The following is a 7,164-nucleotide window of genomic DNA, read 5'->3' as shown; positions in this document are numbered from 1 at the left end:
GTCTAAATCCATCCGGGCGGGCCCCTCTTTACACCCACTCTTCAATGACCATTAGGGTTGAGAGAACTAAGTTGAGGTGCCAGAGAGGTTGCTAATTGAGTGCTAGCAACTAAAATGGGCATCATCTTGGATTTAAATAGCTCTGATGGAAGGGTGTAGGAATAGGGGCGGGGGGTTGGCAAAAACATTCACCACAGCGTCGTTATTAACCGGAAACAGAGAGTTCAGAGCAGGAGGCCAGTAAACACGCATCGGGGCCTGTAGGTATGAGCTGTGGGCAGATGCCAGTGAGTCTGTTTTGACTCCTGACAACTCCCTGGGAGTGTGCCAGCAGAACCGTGCTCCACGGGGTGTTCGGGGCTGAGTTTCCGAGGTGCCTTGGAGTGGACCTAGCCTGGCCACCTCTAGGTTAACACGGCAGCGGGACAGAGCGACTTACAACTGTGTGACTGACATCCGGACAGAAGACACGCGGCTCTATTTGGAGACAAAAACCTATCCCTGAGGGTGGGGGGTGGGGGGAAAGAGCTGATACCAAGGGCTCAATAGAAAGTAAATGTCTAGCAAAGGATGGGGGCAACATATGTACAAACATGCCTGATGCAACTGATGTATGGCTTGTGACCAGAGTTGTATGAGCCCCCAATAAAATGATTTTTAAAAAGATGTGACTCACTGCTTCCACAAGGATGTGCAGGCTTGGAAACCCTTGGGTGCAGTTCTCCTCTGTTCTAAGGGTCTTTTAGAGTAGAATTTGACTGAAGGGGAATGGGTTGGGTTTAGGTTTGTTTGTTTGTTTACTTGTTTGTTTTGAAGGTTGGTTGGTTTGCTTACTTGTTTGTTTTAAAGATTTCTCCTTATATGCCAACTCTCTCAGTCTCTCAAATAGAATGTTACCGCACCAACACCCACAGTTATCCGTCTTGCCGGGCAACATTTTAAACTCTGGAGAAATGTGTCTGGCACGTGCAAGCTGTCTGGGTAACTGAAAATGAATTTGGAAGGTAAACAATACAAGCCCTCGACCCTCCAAATACAATTTAAATTATGCAAGTAAAAAAAATCCCCAAAGCCTATACTGCCGGTGCTTCAAAAATGTGAGGGAGGAAATGGAAGGGAGAGAGAAAGACCTTTTCCACAAATGATACAATTGGATTCTGCTTTTGAAACAAAGTATAATTTTTTCCCCTGTAAGGAGAATTATGATACTTATAAATACCAAGTCTACATCCTCATATGGTGTTGTTGCCGTTGAGTTGTGGCCAGGTGCCATCCATAGAGTCGGTGCTGGCCCATCTCACCTGCGGACAACAGAACCGACCCCCGGGCCGCCATCCGCACCACTGTTCTAGGTGAGCCCGCCGCCGCCACCACTGTGTCCATCCACCTTGTCGAGGGCCATTCTCTTCTCGGCTGCCCCTCGCCTTTACCAAGCCTGATACAGGGGCGGGTCTCTCCGACAACACGTCCAGAGGATATGGGTTCAAGTTTAACTGTCCTTCTAAAGCGCGTTCCAGCTGTTCTTCTTCCAAAGCGGATGGGTCTGTCCTTTCGGCTGAGCCTGGCACTGCCCACGATCTTCTCCAGCACCATGAATGCACCCATTCGTCTTCCTCATTCAACAGACAAGCTGCCCATACCGTTGCACAGAGGCCTAAGATATTAATAAGAGTGATATTGAATGATAAGATTCTGGTTGGTTTTGGGGGGTGTTTTCTTAACATGTCACTGCCTTTTCTGATTTTTTTCTCAATAAGTAAACATCTTCTGATGAAGGAAAATCATCTTATAAAAACACTATATGGCAGACATAACTCATTTTTAAATGGGACATTTTTTGCTTCACCAAAGGAATTTTCTACAGATCCCTTTTGTGGTATTTTAACATTGACATCACGATGTACATGATCCAAAAAATTAAATATTACCAATGAGCAGAAATCCAACAGAAAAAGCCCTTCATACCCCGCTCGACCTTGTCCTCAACTCCTAACCCTACCGTTAATTAAATGTGATTCATTAATTAATGTGATTAATACATAAATATTAATATGCTTACTTTGGTGAATATTCTGCACAACCTCCTCCTCGGTTCCTCCAAACATTTTTTTTTGAATACAACTCTTCAACTTACTCACATTTTCATTTGATGTCGGCGTAAGATCGCAAGCTACACCTGTTCAACAACTTCACGACATCCCCGAAGACCGCTCTGTCAGGGCCTCTTGCTGTGTCAGCTGGCTCCAGCCTACGCCCGGTGCTCGATGGCCGGATGCTGCCCCGACGGGCGGCTGGGTTGTTATTTGTCTTTCCCCCCTCTCTTATCTTTTGCACAGGGACTGAACAGCTCTTAGGACATGATGCTTGGTGAAGCAGACGGGCAGTGAAAGAGGACGGCCTTCAAAGAGACCACTCGATGACCCCGTGGCCCTAACATCACAGCTATTGGGAAGAGGGCCTCGCAGGGCCGGGCGGTGTTGGAGCCCAGCCCATGACACCTCACCGCAACAACAACAACCCCCCCCTCATGCCTGCACCCTTGGGAGAACCGGAGTGAGCTCTAAAGTGAAGGCCGAGTGGGAGGGCCAGAGGGCTCCTCAGAGGCACAGATGGCGAGCGAGGCTTTGTCTCACATATTGGGGACGTGTGGTCAGGAGAGACCAGTCCCTGGAGAAGAACAGCATGCTTGGTAAAGCAGAGGGGCAGGGAAAGAGAGGAAGGCCCTGGAGGAGATGGACGGACGCCGTGGCTGCAGCCGTGGGCTCCGGCAGAGGACTGGTGTGAGGACAGCCCAGGACTGGCGGTGTTTCGTTGTGATGTGCACAGGGTGGCTGTGGGTCATTATCTAACAACAACGAACAGTCATAACTTCTTTCCATCAGGCTCACAGAGCGGGCGGGGGTCTCCAGGACCACCTGGAGTGGCTACTGTGTCTCATAGCTAGGCTGACACTCAGAGAGGGGCGCATCGCCCAGGCCTTTCTGACCCCCCTCCTTCCTGGAAGGCAGGTACTACTACCCCAGCCAGCAGGGTCTCTTCCTGTTGTAAATGGGGCACTATGCAGAGCTGACCCCATGCCCACTGTCATACCTCCACCCAGCAGCCTTCAGGACCTCCCCTGGCAGTCACCCATACAGGAAGCCTTCTCTACTTGCCCAGAGGCTGGATTGGATGGACACCATTCCTCTGGCTGCTTCTCACCCAGGGTCCCAGAGGTCTGGTGGGCACCCCGCCCCGCCCCCCCCACACACACAAACACACACTGGACTGGCAGCACAAGGCAGGGGTGGGGAGCCGGACAAGGGGAAGGACAGGATTAGGGATGGGGTGCTTGTCAGTCTGGTTCAAAGGCGCAGGATGAATACATTTGATTGGCTCATTTTCAAAAAGAGACAAGAAAGCTTCGTGGAGGCTTTGGTCACATGGAAGGCGATTCTAAAGGGTGGGGAGAAGCCCCACTCAGTGCCTAATGACCTGCTGTACTATCAGCCAGCCCCCTGACAGCCCTGAGTCAGGCCTGCTCTGCCGCTTCACTGAGAGCAGGGGGGCGGGTGCCCCAGCCTGGCATGTGGGTTCCAATCCCAGCACGCTCATCCTCCCGGGACCCTGCAGCGGCGTCGATGAAAGGGAAGAAAATGAGTCTTAGGAAAGGGAGGTGACTTGTCCACGGTCCCTCCTGTCAGAATGGGAAGCTGGCTTCTAGCCATCAATCAAACCCTACCTGGTCTCCTTTCCAGCCCACGTCTGCCCATCTGTGGGTTAATACGGCTGCTAGGCGTCGGGCCTTGGTTACATACTCTTTAAAGCAGCAGTTCCCAAAACCTGTGGGTCACGACCCCTTTGGGGGTCGAATGACCCTTTCACAAGGGTCGCCTAATACATCCAGCCTATCAGATATTTGCATGATGATTCATCACAGTAACAAAATGACAGTGATGAGGTAGCAACGAAAATAATGTTATGTTTGGGGGGTCACCACCACATGGGGAACTGTATGAAAGGGCCGCGGCATGAGGAAGGTTGAGAACCGCTGCTCTAAAGGGTTGCTTGGCTTCCCCTTCCAACCATCACCCTCCCATGAGGGATGTAGCTACTTCGAGGTGCACCCCTCCCCCCCCCCACCCCCCCCACCCCCGCATGCTGTGTGAGGCCAAGGCAGGCGGTAAAGTTCAAATCTCCCCTGGGAAGGGGCTGGGAGAGGGAGAAGGGGCAGGGCTCCCCCACCCTTCTCTGCAGGCCCGAGATACCAGACGGAGATAGGCAGTGCTGTCTCCTGGATGAACCCAAATTCTCAGCCCTTCCTCAGAAGCCCCCAACCCTCTCAGTGTCTACAGTCAAAGCTCCCCCACCTTGAACCCGGAGCCAGGGGGACAGCTGCCCTGGAGCCTGCTCCCCAGACCCAGGAAGCACCGGCCCTCTCACTTAACAGGTGAACAAACCAAGGCCCACGGCCGGGGTGGACTTGCCCAGGGCCACATGCAAATCTTGGCCGAGCCAGACTCAGACGGAGGCCCCCCCACACCGGCTCCTCGGGTCAGCCGGGGGCCCCTGCCGCTTGGCTGCCCGCAATGTAACCACATCTCCGTGCCTTCTCCTGGCTCCCATCCCTCACCACTGATCTGACTGGGCAGCAACTAGGTTGGGGGAGTGGGGTGTGCACATGGCAAGTGGGGTGATACAGGGATGCAAACACTGCTCCCCTGATGACCCTGTGCCCCCACAAAGACTGCCAAGTTCAGAGTCATTCCACCAACAAAATGCTTGCAGGGCAGAGGCGCCAGCAGCCTCCCATCCCACTGATTCATGCATTCATTCAGCAAACACTGAGATAGCGCTGTGCCCTCCTCTCTCCCCTCCCCTCTCATCTCCTCCCCCCAGTTCTCAGCTCCTTCCCTCACACTCAAAGACCACCCCCACCCCCACCCCAGTGGCCCCTCTGTCCTAAGGCTACTGGGTCTCTGAGCCCAGAGGAGCTGAGACAGCTGGGCTGACCCACAAACAGACTCATGCACCCACAGTTACCTGGTGTGGGGCCAGAGGCAGCCCAGGCAGGCATCTCTGCCGAAGAAGGCCAAGAGGGATGAACACCGGCTTAGGGGCTCGATGGCCCCCTCCCGTGCCCCACCCCCGGGCCTACACCCCAGGCCCTGCCTGGAAAACCCAGCCCAGGTTCAGCCGACTTCCTCTTGAGTCATGGAAAATGGCCGTGATGAGGACAGGAAGCCCCCCCAGGGATCTGGGGTCTGAGTGGGGGATGGCAGCCAGGAAGCCTGGGTTTGGGGAGAGGCTGGGGTAACTCAATGAGGAGGAAGAGATGTGTGTGTAGTGGACCCCTCCACTGCCTGGGGGGTGCAGGGTGGGTACAGACCCCCAGGGGTCATCAGGGCAGCCGCCAAAGATGGATGCATTCCAATGTTCCCAAAACACACAAAACCCAAGAGAAGCCACCGATCCCTCTCCCTGTGAGACACAACAGCCCAATACAAGCCCTCTCCCTTTTGATTAGTTTGGGTTTCTCTGGGGAGCCTGGCACAGGGGGCGGGGCCAAGACTGTGGAGGCAGAATGATGGGGGCACCTCTCAGTCTGGGGCGGTTACTTTGCCGGCTGCTGGACTTCCCAGGGCCAAGGCTGTTTGTTTATTTGTTTATTTTCAGAGCCTCTGTGTCCTCATCTGTGAAGGGGGAAACCTCAGCCACTTCCCACAGAGCTGGGAAGAGATGGGCCGCCGCCACCGCTGGCGGGGGATGGGGGGGGCGGGGGGGGGGAGGCACTCAGAAACCAAATGCCCTTCTCTCTGCAGTTAGTAAATGACATCACTGTGCCACGTTCTGCCATGATGACCCCAGGCGTTAAGGAAAGCCCACGCCACACGTCACACGGGAAGCCTGAGGAGCAAACGTGGCTTTCTAAACTCCGTGTTTTTAAGGGGAAAATAACTCGGCCAGATCCTGGCAGTGTAGGTGGGTCAGGGACCAGGTCTGGCTGGCTTAGCACGGGGGGGGGGGGGGGGGGAATGAATAAATCAATGAATGAATGAATGAATACGGCTGGAGTCTCCATCCAGAGCTGTAGGACAGGGCAGATAAGATATGGGGTCAAGGGGCAGTTGGGCAGGGCTTATTTCGGCCAGGATCTGACTTGGGGAGGTCTGGCCAAGCTCCCACCCCACCCCCCATGCTAGCTGGGGCAGCAGCTCCTCTCCCTGCTTGGGGGAAGGGGTGGGGGAGGGGATGTGTGTCTTATGGCTTCTAGCCTCACCTGTGCAGAGACTAAGCTGGGTTGACTGTGGAGACATGGGCACTCTGGGGGCTGCTGCTGACGGGTGCACTTGATGGGGTGCGTTCTCAGTAGCCTGAGGGGCAAAAGGCCTGGCCCAGTCCTGGAAGACCTGCTAGAAGGTAGGTGCACTTGAAGCAGTGGAGACCCTGGGCTGAGGAGGGGGCTTGGTCCTCGGCCCTCCAGCACTTACCATACAGTCCTGCCCTGCTTCACCCTTGCCTGGAATGGCCCACGTATCAGACGCCACAGGAGCCTGGATCTGGGGACAACACTCAGAGATGCATACAAAGACACGGGGAGCACGCACACGGACATGGAAATCATACACACTCACTGACGGGGGAACACACACACACATACATGTGCGCGCCTGCTCAGCCACCCATGTGGCATCTGGGGAGGGACCATCTCCTGCACTTTCAGGTAAACTCCGATGAGGCTTCACCTCCTGCATCCACCCTCATCCCAAAAGGGGAGTGTATGGTTTTGAGGGTTCCGCCCCGTATCTGCAGCCAGAACCAGCACTGCACATCCCACAGTCCCTACCCCTACCCCTACCCCAGCACAGGCCCCACCCTGGTGGAGCCTCTGTCTCAGGGACTCCCTCCTCCCCTCAGGCTCCTTGGCTCCATCCGCAGGTGAACTGAGACCTCCTCCCGCCCACCAGCCCCTGCCCAGGGTCCCCAGATTCCCAGGTGGAGGGAGCCAGGGCACTGGCCCAGCCCCGGGCACCTCGGGCAGGAAGTTGACATAGGCCGGCACCACGACTTGAACTGGGGCAGGTGGTTTTACTGGGAGGAAGTTGACAGTTCAGCTTCAAACACGGTGACGTGGGCCCCACGCTGCCTGCTCCTCCATCCCACCCCTGCCCACGCCTGCTCACC

Source organism: Tenrec ecaudatus, chromosome 4 (assembly GCF_050624435.1).
Source record: "Tenrec ecaudatus isolate mTenEca1 chromosome 4, mTenEca1.hap1, whole genome shotgun sequence".
Taxonomy (NCBI): Eukaryota; Metazoa; Chordata; class Mammalia; order Afrosoricida; family Tenrecidae; genus Tenrec; species Tenrec ecaudatus.
The sequence above is the reverse complement of the archived record's forward strand: the minus strand, read 5'-3'. Positions refer to the sequence as shown.